Raw genomic sequence first — 13359 nt, 5'->3', positions numbered from 1 at the left:
ATTCAAGACGCATACCTTTATTTACATAAATCTACCTTTTCCGACATTATTCAATTTGAATTGAAACATTGTTTTGGTGCATCGTTTTTAAACACAGTTTGTTTTTCTGTTCCTGAATGACAGCTCAATTCTGACCCGACTTCTGAAATAAAAGCAAAATGAAACAAATAATCCGTAGAACGAGAAAATTGAAATGTAAAATGTTATTTATTCTCCAGGCGAATCCGCAGATTTGGATACATACATTCCTATTACTTTCCTATTTCTATTATATACTAATTTTGCAAAAAAATGATAAGACGTTATCAAACCAACCGATTTTAATCTGACATACAGCCACAATGAAGGTAATCCAGGTGGGGATCGCACACGTTAGACAAGCAACAGGTGATTGTTACTTGTCAGTTACCGGTAAACATTTGTAGAATGTAGTGCGCGCACCTTGTTTTTACTTTTACCGTGCACCTCCGTCTCAGGAAAGTGTTGTCGCAGCAAAGTTGAATTTTTTATGAAATATAATTACTTAAGTGTATCTATTAACGTTCACGTCGTAGACTAAAGTTCTTCGATTGGTGTGTTTATTTCGAAAGTGCGTTTGAAAACTTTTGAGTTGCAGAATTAGTGTTTGTTGACGGGCGGGAAAGTTGTATTTGTTTTGATACTGAGTAGTTTAGTGACCTAGGACATGACAAATAATCAGTGGCTCGTGATCCCTAAATAATTTCTGAGGTATGCATTGCGAAACATTGTCAACTTGAGAAGGTATTTATCACTCTTATGGTCTGCAATTAAGTGTAGAAATATGCAATGATAGAATATAAAATGTTATAGGTCCTTTTACGGATATTTTGCCCGCGAATAAAAGAAATGATTCTGGTATTTATCCAAATTTCCCTAAATGTAAATGTAAATAATCAAAGTATCTAATATTTAGGGTTTTGGGTTTCCAATTCAAATAACCACATTCTTAATGAAGAGGAAAATGTAACAATATTTATGATTTTTTATGAAGGAGGAAAATAAAATGTAACCGTTTTATATGAGATTAGGGAGTTTTCTGAAAGGTTTTAAGTCGAACGAATTTCTCGCTTACTTACATAATATCGGAAAAGGCAAATTCAACTGGTATAAACTAAACATCGAAATGACACCAATCTATAAAATGTTTGTGGTTCTATTAGATTATGAAGGACATAATTGATTAACTTACTTATATCACAAATCTAGGAATTTTCGATATTACTTTTTTCTAAAATGAAGTTAAAAAAGCAAGAGTACAAAAAATTTGAAGTTTGGATGGCTGTATAGTTTTACTTCAATGTGAAGAGGAGTAGATGGAATTCGTTTTTAGAAAAAAATTGCTCTTATCATTAAACGACGTTATAGAGCGATGACCCTCAAAAGTCTTCGGTTGAGGGTTGATCCCAAGTAGGTACTATTCAAGATAAAACACGATATTTCCAAATTGCAGTTATTGAAATGAGAGTTGAAATGTCACGAAATTTCGACTTTAGATATAAATCAACCCTGTTGTTGTTAGACTGTTGTTAGACTCGATGTATAAACAATTGTAATTGGCCGCGGTGGTAGTGCGCCCGACTCACGATCGGAAGACCGTGAGTTCGATTCCCGCCTCGACCAGATATTTTCCTCGAGATAATTTATCTGGTTGAAGCTGGAATGATTCTGCAACCGTGTTAGGAATCACACGTTAAAAGGTAAGACTTCGTTAGTCCTTAGCTCGCACAAGTTTCTTAACTTATGAGAGTTTTCGTTCCTATGGAGGCGACAGCTGATTAACGGAAAAACAGATTTTAAACAGATTTTTTTTACCAGATGTCATCGATGAAATGGGTGAATCCAACCCATTCCGTGACAAAAAGTCGTAATTATGAACGAATTGAGTGTTTTTTCTTACAATATCCGTATTTGCTACTGAAGTACCGATAATGCAAGTGTCTTACGACGAAACATCGGATGTCTAGCAGTGAGGATGACAGTGCTCCATGTAAATGAACTTTTACTTTTTCCATTAATTATATTGTGTAGACATCCTGCGAATGATATCTGATTCGATCCCATTACGAATGTTTGGAATACAAACGGAATAGTGGAAAGTGTTTTCCGTATAATTCAGCGTTCATATAAAAGTATTTGTTTCGAAAGTATTTTTCTTTCGTGTAATTCAATGTTTATATGAAAGTAGCTGTTTGTCAGGAGGACTTTTTTCATTGATTGCTTCCTTCCTTTATTTGGAAGATTCCCATGTATCAAGAACATGTATCATCAACTGTATGAACACCCAGACTATGGACCGATGAATTCAAAAAATTCTAGTAGAAGTACGTAAAACTGATCCTTGTGTATTTCTGAGAAACACATCTAGCAATATCAATATCACCCCAATGCCAACGATGATTTCAGAAACAGTTAGGTTCTGATCTGGGTAAATTTAATGAAAATATAGAAGTCATGGTGATTCATTCTCCATAAAATAACTCTAAATATGATATGTTAATACATAATGTCTTGATTTTTGTTATAATTTTCTTATTTTCTGTTTTATTTTTAGACTCGATTTTAGAGGAAATGTGATACTTGACCTCAAGTTAGCGACAAGGTTCGCGATAAACTTTATTATTATTACGTGTCATTCCATGTCAAATCAACAAATGGCCGAACCATGACCTCTCGAATTTTCATAATTTTTGGTTTGCTATCGTACACAAAAAACATTGAAATTTAAAAAATTCAGAATTTTAATGCAATTAACTTTTGAGTTGTCAAATGGCCATCATCTCAGACATTAATTTCCCTATAATTCAGAATTCAGAAAAAATTTTATTGAAAAATTTCTTATAATTTTTTTGTATGTGACATACAATGAAACACTCTGTTCTTTGTTAATTTTAGGTAACCATGGTTGCGAAGAACGGTATTCATAGGAAAATATTTAATTCATTTACTCCTTTTGTTCACAACTCAATGTAAACTAGTTAATATATCAGTCAAAGGAAACCTACCCCGAGATTGAAGAGGATTCTTCTTGAAATCTTTCTTTTCGTTAACCAGCCTTCGTCCCCCCTACGAACGACAACCCTCAAGAGTCGAAACTTGTGCGAGCTAAAGATCAAAGAGGTCTTACCTTTCAACGTGCGAAACTGAAGTGATCGCAATAAACTCAAACACTACCGAACCAATTTCCATAGTGTTCGTCAATGGGCGGAGTAATTGAAAGGGGGGTTCATGTGGGTAATTCATTAATGTTTTGTGGAAATTCGTTGAAATAAATTAATATTACTGGAGTATTAACACCTCGACACGTGTTTCGATCACCAAGTGATCATCTTCAGGAGGAAGATAAAAGTTTTATCTTCCTCTTGATCACATGGTGATCGAAACACTTGTCGAGGTGTTAAAAATAACGATTTGGTGTTGGGAAAAATTCCAGTAATATTCATTACTACACCAAAGGTTCCAAACAGTACATCATCATAAGTCGTTGAAAAATGATTCCTGAACTCAGGAATCTTGTTGTCAGAAAAGTTCGTGATGGCATATCTAGGCATAAGTATATCTATCTTTCGAGGACAGCTTACGATACCCATTTTGAAATTTGAGGTAATGGTCACATATAACATGGTAATTGGAAGGTTATTTAGACAGACACGATATTATTCCTCATCAACAGTTACCGTAAGGATTTCCTGCACATTATAATTATCCTCTTCGCCAAACAATTCAAATTAGTTATCGCAAAATCGAAACGATCGCGTGACCAAGTAATTTAGGCGGCCTCACACAGACACCAACACATACACAGACACACACCACGATGCGACACGCATGATACAGAAAGGTTGATATTGTGTTGGTTTTGTTTTACGCAGTGAATCATTCCGAAGGTTAAGGTCGAATTTTTGTTTGATGTCTTCAGGTGGATAGGTACCTACCTTGTTTTTAATTAAAATTGATAATCTTAAACATACTTTTGATTGTGTGAATTGATCAAGGGCCATTATTATTGGTTTCAAGCTGATGCGATGACAGACAAAAATCTAGTCATACGAAGGTGGTATGAAAAGTTGCTGACCTAACAAAGATACAAGACATTTTTCAGTTTTTTATACCTTTCAACATAGTCTTCTTTTAACTACACATCTCTTTCAGCGATGCTCCCATCTCTGTAACCTATCCAAATAGTACATTGCGTTTTTCTCTGCAAAATGATTGTTCACGAAGGTGATTGCTTCTTCATTTAACGAAAATCCCTGTCCTCCGAGCGAATTTCTAGATGAGTCACTTCTAGTCACTTCGGACTAGATCTCGTGAGTAAGGCGGATGGTCGAACAGTTCAAACCGTAACTCGTAGATGTTCGCCATTGCAAACGCTGAGGTGTGAGACGGTGCATTGTCTTGGTGAAACAGGTGAAACAGCTTAACAAGTGATGATGCTTAGTAAGTATGCTCCAGTAATGGCTTTTCCTTTTTGAAGATAATCGATTGAAATGACTCCATGACTGTCCCAAAAAATAGTCGCCATCACTTTCCCAGCCGAAATAACCGTTTTTGCTTCTTTTGGAGCCGGTGCCCCCTTTGCAGTCCACTGTTTGGACTGTATTTTTGTTTCGGGCGTGTAATGGTGTATCCAGTTTTCATCTATAGTAATTAATCGGTGCCAGAACTCGGATTTAATGCGCCTAAACTGCGACAACAGAGCGTTGAAAATGTTCATTCGTAAACGTTTGTGGACGTGAGCAAACGCAAGCGCCTGCGGAAGCTTTCTCATGCCTGAATGTTGATTTGATATGTGACATAACCTCTGCTATCTCTCTCACTTTGATTTGATGTGGTCGTCTAGCACCATTTGGTGAACTTTGGCGATGTTTTCATCGGTAGTTGCATTTTTGGACGTCCCGAACGTTTGTCCTCTCCCAAGCTCTTACGTCCACGTTTAATTCACCTGCCCAAAATTTTACTGTGCTTAATGATAGTGCTGAGTCCCCATATACAAAATCCGACTCACTTTCTATTTGCGTAGGCGTATTGCCTTTCAAAAACAAACACTCACATCAACTCACTCAAACGACTGTTACATAACAACTGCACGTCCAAAATTGGTGAACTTTGGTGAGTAACTGTCATCAGATGAACAACAAAAATTAGACCAAAAGTATAGGTCATTAAAGCCGATAAATCTAATTATAAGTAATTGAAAGCCAAGTCAGGAATTTTGAGAACCTTGTATAGTTTTGGAACCATTTGATAGACTAAAAATATTTTTTCATCGATATAACTCAGATGATCATTTTCTCCAAATCATATATGGTGACACTGTGACATCATCTATATAAATATTGTCAAACAACTTGATGTAGTGTGAAACAAAACACGAAGTTTCTTTAGTTATTAACGTATAGTTCACGTACATATTTATTATTAAGGAATGCCATTTTCACTTCATCTATCTCGAAAATATCAATAGGAAGTGATGTATTTCAAACTTCAACAACAAAAAAGTCAAAGATTTCATGTGGTTTATTTTCCAGAGCCAGTGAAAAAGTGAAAGCTTCGAAGCTGCGTTAATAGTCTCTTCGATATTTTTTGTTAATTTGAAGAATTTCAAGTTGAATGAATAAAAAAATGAAAGTTTCTAAATTGAATCAAAAGTACTTGAATTCGTGAAAAGTTCCAATTATTTTTGTTTTTTTTTGTTTCTCACTACGTTGGATTATTTGACAATATTTCGATAAGCGGCGTCATGGCTTCTACGCCGCCATTTTCAATATAAATTATCACTTGTGTTGTTATATCATATTCTATGAAATCGTCTATAAATATACTGGAGTATTTAAAAGTCTTATCCTGGGTTAATTGCCGGTTGAACCAGAAAAGTTTTTCAATTGTTTTATCTGAATTAATATCACAAGATCTCAGAATTTTATTGATAAATTTCCATTTTCCAACGTAAATTATTATTTAGCGATACCATGAGAGCAACCAGCATGATGAAACTACGAGTTCGTGGTTTTATCATGTGAATTGTTTTATTTCATTTATTCTTTTGGAAATCTGAATAGACCTTATAGATTTCTTCAATCATTTTTTACTGGATACCCTGATTAATCACGTCAACAATAATGAATTCTACACAATTGCATATGCAGATGACATAGTTATCATGCACGCCGGCAAATTTGTGAACTCATTGCGATAGAGCGCAGGATGGGCTCAAATTAATAGGAACATGGTGTAAGGAACACTCACTGTCGAGATAGTACCAATATCTTGGTACTATCTTCGACAGGAAGCTAACACGGAACTCTAAACTACAGAGTAGAGCAGAAAGAGCCATTGCACGGGGACTGAGAGTTCTACAACCAACGGCCATCCAAAAATTATATCAAATACAGCGATTGACTTCTTTAAACATTACAGGACCCATGAGAACAACACATGAAATGAACAAATGAAATCAATTATTGGTCTGACGCCTCTGGGCCTGTACGTTAAGGAGGTTGCGTTGATGGTCATGTTACGATTGCGCACGGCTGGTGTAAAACTCGAAGTAGGAATGAGTCAATTGAAGCTGAGTCTATGGCAAGAAGCGCTCATTGCGCAACCTCTGCTGCAGGCAACCAATTATGCAATTGAACCCAGGTTTGTGTTTAAATAAACCCTACAAAATACAAATAAAACAGAACACAGAGTCAGATGCTATAAATGTAATACGCATATATACAGACGGCTCAAAAACCAAAGAAGGCTCAGGATGTGGAGTGTACTCCAGATCACTAAGCCTAAGGATTGAGTATGTGGAATGGGAAAAATGGCTGCGTGGTTCAAACAGAACTGGCTGGTATCTCAGTCGCCACAAAAGAAATAACCAGGAAAAGAATTTTTGGCAAAAACATAACAATTACCTCAGGGCTAGTACTAGAGTGCCACCAAGATTTAGCCAAAGCCTCCGTAGATAATGACATTATCCTGAGGTGGATTAAAGGGCATGACAGGAGTAAAGGTAATCGCATTGCCGACTCTTTAGCCAAGGAAGCGGCTGGACAAAGAATTTTAGGACCCAGTGGCACCTCTGGCCTGATGACTTCGACAATTGCGGAACTAGACAAAGGTTACACCCATGCTCAATCCCTGAAGAGATGGGATGAAATCAAAGGATCATCCAGGGTCGCCAAGATCACCCTGGGCGACCCTGGAATGCTGGCGCCGAAGGAATATCTGGCGATGACCAGGAAAAATCTACGCTTAACAGTAGGATTTTGGACTGGTCACTTTCAACTAAGGAAACACCTCCGTAATATGGGGCTAGTGGGCACACCTCTCTGGAGGATATGTGAACAGGAAGATGAAACTGTCAGGCATGTCCTATGCGAGTGTCTGGAGTTATCGTCAATAAGAGAGTCTTGGTCTACACCTGCTGATATAAAGGAGATGTCTCCCAGTGACCTGTCCACCTACTTGAAAAAGACAGGATGGACGATGACCTAGGAGGACAAATCCTCGGAAGGATGAACAATGGCTCACATGTGGCATAAATGCTGTGGGTCTACACTCACCCTCCCTACACTACAGATACAGAGTTACAGATACTTAGATGCGATGGAAAATATTCTGTTAAATGAAGAAAACTCTAGTCACACAACGTATTGAATTTTCGTAAATTCATTCAGACAACAGACCAGCAGGAACAGATGAAAAAATGCATCTTTCAACATTTCATTTCACAACTCTAGTTCTCGAACCATCACAAATATGCAGGCCATTTTCATCTGACATTCCACGTCAAATTTGATCAAAATTATAAAAAAATACGTTTTGTGGTGACAATAATATTAATATCGATATCTACAAATGAACAATCTTGAACTTGTTTTCAAAATTTGCCTTTTTAAACGAAATATGTATCTTGAATTGATATGTAATTACTTGAGCAAATCATTTCTTTTCGAAATTTATTTGCGAATAAATGAGGTAGGTACACTAATGGTCTAGAGAAAATTGTGAAGAATTCAATAAGTAAGTGGAGAAACAACTTATTTTTTGACAAACATTTTGTTTGCTTTGTAATTAACAAAGAAGTAGATCAAATTAATGGTTCAGTTCTGGAAAACTTCATAATAAAAATTTGCATCGCTAAATTAACGTCTTGCAACGATTGGAAATCTCAATGATGAGAAGTTGTATCACTAACTTCACGTCAAGTTACAGAACATAGTGAATTTTTTATGGAGAAGTGCTTAGAAATGTGTTCTTCCGCAACTAATCAGCAGCAAAATGGCGAAAAATTGTGGAAGCATTGGTTTTGTATATTTCGAAAAATATTTCGGTAACTTAATATACATTCGAAATTCTTGAAAAAACTCACTTCTGATCATTTCTTTTCAAAAAATTCATAAATTTATAGCACTATAACTCAAGGACCACTTTTCTTTTGCAAGTATTTTTTGAATATAAAGTTTTTTTTCACTCTCACATTAATTTGGTTATTTCAAAAATATGTACTGAAAAAAATTAGAAATAATTCTCACAAGTATTCTATTTTTGTATACCTGCTATTCAATGTTAATGTTGTTTTCTAACGATTCTGATGGCAGGTGCTCCTTTGTAAGGTACAACGCAAAACAGCTGACACTTTTTTGAAGAATCAAAATAAAATAGGGTGAGACGAAATGGTTTTATATGATATTTTATTGAATATTATGCTATTTTAACGAACTTAGTTCAAACGCATGTACTTATATGCGAGATTTACAAAATAATTTTTTGCTACGTATTTATTTCACATTGTAGACGTTCCAAGAATTATTCTTAGTTTTCTTTGCACCGGCTTCTATAAAAATAATGTTTCAAGTAATGTGGGCAACAAATATATTAAAATGTTCAACTGACTTAGATATTCAGTAACCAGATCTGATGATCAATTTTATTGTATGCATTGAGACGACCTGTAGGAAGTGAGTAATTGACTAGGTAGTTCATTATCGTTTATTCGAAAGATATTCTACGAGCATATACGGAAAGTTGAGCTGATTTGACGTGTTGTATTGACAACTCCTTCTCTAAGAAAACCTAGACAGAGGAATTTCAAAAAGAAAGCTTTTTCTAGGAACAATTTATAATTCCAGACCAAATTTAAGTGATTTGAATACAGTGAATATATACTGACAATACAATTTTTTGATGTTGAATGAGTATTTCTGATCAAAACAAAGCTACAAAAATACAGGTCCATATTCAAAATTTGAAAGTCTAGGATGGTAAAAATTTAAAGCCATTCTGTATAATAATTATATCTACATATTCTGATAGCTCTTTCAAAACTATCTCTATGAAGATACAGACAAAATTAGAACTACAAAATTTCATGTAAATTTTTGAAATCAATGGATTTCGAATGAATTTTTTGGAACCATTCAATACTACTTTGAAGTAGATATCACTGATGTCTCTTTATCTGAACACTCTCCAGTATTCCATCTCTGTAATATTTTTTTGGCACTCAATAAATACACTGAGAGGTCGATGAAAATAAACTTTCATTTTTTATCTTCAGGAAATACATCAATGAATTTTTGATACACAGAGTAAAATTCAGCAGAATGATGTGTCGTTTTCAATTTTATGATTTTGCTTTATCTATATTTGATAATTGTACCTACGCTTTATCTTATCGGATTGGCATAATTACTTTTTGAATTCATATCGTAACCGATTTTCATCTGTGAATGAATTAAAACGATATTGATGCAAGGTAAGAGGTAAATCATCGATTCCATAAGATAATTATTTAAGTGCTAAATCAAGTTTATTATTCCATCTTCTAATATTTCAAATTTCACATCATATTTCCAAAGTCAGAAACGAAAAATCGACATGGAACAAGTACTTCCCTATTATCGTTTTTTGCAACATTCACGTGGGTACAGACAAATACTTGAATTATACATTTCTACATTATAAAGTGACAATCGATACTAATTAGCTCCCTGTAGTATAATTTTTCATTCATTTGTAGCCTAGTTATGGCCTAAATGAAAAACTTCCAAAGAAAAAAACAGTTGCAAAATATGATATGCAGGCCTATATACCAGGCGTGTTCGAAGAAAAGGAATGAATAGATTATTTGGACCAAAATATGTAATTTATATTAATTCAAATTACTTTGAAAGTGACATAATTACCCATTTGTGTGAAATAATGATAGTATGCTATAGCAAATTTATAACGGGAATGATATATGAAATTATTTTGTAAAATAACTTTCTGGCTTTCTACTTATCTATCTTGATACCAAAAATTTGGGAATCTTGCAAAGAAAGGAAGGGATCAGCAATCAATAATGTACATATCTTTGTATAAAATAACTTTTTTGAAATTAATTGCTTTCTTTGGAAGATTTACACATTTTTTTGTATCAAGATGGAAAAATAGAACAAAAACCATTCTTTCCCAAAAAATTAACCCCTAAAAACATACTCCTTTTAGTTAAACTTTCTGAAGGTCTCATAAAACTTCATATTTTTTAACAATTGAACGTAAGACATGAATAGTCATTATGACAGTACCAAAAAAGTCCCTGAATATCTAATAATAGAAAAATTAATGAGGATTCTGATTTCAATATTAGACTTGGAATTCATAGCCTTTTAATGAATTGATAGTATATTATACAAGGATTATGGTTTCGTATGGTTTATGCGTACGCTATTTTTTCTACACCCGATAAAAAATGAAAAACTATAAAATATTATATTTATATTTTCTATATTTGTATTGAAAACAATAACAGTGATTACTCGTATTTCTTCAAACATTCTACAAAATTGTAATTAACGGTATTACCTCGGGTATTACCAAGGATATAGAAAAACTATAAACATTCTATTTATATCTGGAAGATTGCTCGCGTTCAGCCTATTTCCAAAAAAAGCAAGAAAAATCTTCCAAATAACTAGTCCAGTCGCTTTGCTATCAGTGATATCAAAAATCATGTAGTAGGTAGTAAACCACCATATCCTCAAATATTTGGAAGGCTTCAACATATTGAGCGATCATCAATATGGCTTTCGGAAACAAAGATCAACAGACGACTCTCTATCGTATGTCACCCATATTTGGAATAACGGAATTGAGAAACATGGAGAATCAAGAGCTGTTGCACTTGATATTTCTAAGGCCTTCGATCACGTGTGGCATGAGGGTTTGTTGACGAAACTTTGATACTAGGGCTTGTCGGATCATGTGTATGAGTTGAAGAGTCATACACAAAAGAACGTTCCCTGTATATCTTAATGAGGAACTAGAAGAGACTTCGAACTGGGGTGAAAGTAACCAGGTTCAATTCAATGCCACAAAAACCCAGGCATCGGTTTTCTCCATAAAGATAAATGTCTCCGAATCGGATATAATAAGGTCAGCTCAGACAATTCCGCTTTGTGCTTCAATAGGTTTGTTGGGATTCAAAATAGACACCAATATGTCTTGGCACAATCATGTCGCTGGAATTACAAAGGAACACTGTTCCGAACCAGAAAACTGTACACACCTTAGCAACTTTTGTTGCTTTTTAAAGCTCAAATCAAACCTTTTTTGGAGTATTGTTCTCATACATGGAGCTCTGCCCCCAAACATACCCTGAAGTTGCTGGATTCCATCCAGAAAAGAGCCATCTGCCTGATTGAAGAAGCGAACATCACGTGCAACCTTGATAGCCTGTAACATCGAAGACAGGTTGGAGATCTGTCTCTCTTCTATAGATACTTTCACGGAAACTGTTCAATTGACTTGGCACATTTGATTCCATCAAGAGCGGTACATATCAGAAATACGCGACGCACTGTGGCTGCTCATCGTTTTGAGGTTCAACTCAGTATACCTCGAACTTCACTGTTTGAGAACTTTTTCATCTCAAGAACTGCGTTTATGTGGAATAAACTTTTCCAAATGAATTCAATCTCCAGCGATTTAAATCTAATGTTAGTCGCTACTTTCACCCAGGCACCACTCTGAGGTTTTTCCTGTTGTACTTGTGTTTTGATCTTGAAAAAAAATATATTGAACGTAATAATTACTTGTATTGAACACACTAACAGTAATTACCCGAATTTATTAAAAAAAAATTACAAAATTTTAATTAATGGTTGTACCTCGGGTATTACCATATATATAGTAAAACTATAAACATTCTATTTATATTCATATTGAACGTAATAATTATAATTAATCCGATTTCTTAAAAATAATGAGATTACTTTTTGTGCAGCTTAAAAAGTTCATTCCAGGTCCCACTGATCTGGAAGTGGAAGAAATATTTAAGTACATTTTTTCCGTTATTGAAACTCTCAATACAGTTCAATATTGTATTGGACATGTTGATTTTATTCTGAATCGGATTTTCAATGTAGCCTTCCGACACTGAATTGAATTTCCAATAATTTGGTCATTATTACGCCTTGGTCAAAGACGAAACGGACTGGTTTAAATTTGACGATAGTCATGTCACGAAGTGTTCTGGCGATGTATTGAATCTATTGGAGCCTTTGGAGACACCCTACATTTTATTTCATGATAGAGAGGACATTGGCAAATCAAGATCTTCAGACGATGTGGTGCTGCAGGTTTTTCCGGGTTTTCCTGCAGCTAAAAAAGCAAATGTGCCACTGGAATCAATGAAGTGTTTTTATTTTTATCGTTGTTTTACAATAAAATTTTGGAAAAATAAAAAAAATCCAGTCACCATGACGTTTTGATGCAGAATATCACCACTCACAAAATAAAACTTACTTTTAACACAAATAACATATAAACTTTTTTGGACAACTGTCCTGTTTTGATAATAAAGTAGATAAATTTAATATTTCTATGAAAACACTTTGTGACATATCTTGTCAGTTAACCATTCTCATGTTATCGCATTTGCTGTGAAGTGGCCGTGTCAGGTGACGCCGAATCACCTGCTTACCAACAAACAGTATTGTTTATAGCTCACGCGTTTTATTTAAAGTCACACTTAAAAGTTCTTGGTGCTGTTTAATGTCTTGCATAATAAAGAATTGTTACCAAAAAAAATCGACTCAGCAGTACGACATCTCATATTCTAATTTTCTTAGCTGGTGTAGACTTAAAAACGTCAAAGGAAATTTCAGCAAAACCGTCTTCTTAGCCTATCTAGAAGATAAATGGAAAATATGGATCTCGTCAACTTTGTGATTGATGGATGTAGCCGTTACTACGTGGTAGCAAATCATAATAACAAAAAGATAATTGAAACTTTCTATGTTTTTTACCACTTTCATAAAAGTGGTGTGGAGCAAGTTTTCAATGATAAAGTCGAGTGCGCCC

At 34.7% G+C, this 13359-nt stretch overlaps 1 protein-coding gene across 2 annotated transcripts in view; it reads left to right on the top strand.

Annotated features, from left to right (window-relative positions):
* The first annotated feature begins 406 nt into the window (after positions 1-406).
* LOC111514188 (ras-GEF domain-containing family member 1B) overlaps positions 407-13359 on the top strand; it is a 378228-nt gene continuing 365275 nt past the window's right edge. Inside the window, exon 1 of one of the 2 annotated variants that reach the window (XM_074171797.1) lies at positions 407-729. The gene's annotated coding sequence lies outside the window, so the exon portion shown is untranslated. Of the gene's footprint in view, positions 763-13359 lie in introns of both variants that reach the window. The other variant, XM_074171796.1, reaches the window with a different exon arrangement.

This window comes from Leptinotarsa decemlineata, unplaced genomic scaffold (assembly GCF_025532065.1).
Source record: "Leptinotarsa decemlineata unplaced genomic scaffold, Ldec_3_MD MMD2_tig00000035_RagTag_RagTag, whole genome shotgun sequence".
Taxonomy (NCBI): domain Eukaryota; kingdom Metazoa; phylum Arthropoda; class Insecta; order Coleoptera; family Chrysomelidae; genus Leptinotarsa; species Leptinotarsa decemlineata.
This window is presented reverse-complemented; position numbering and strand designations above follow the sequence as displayed.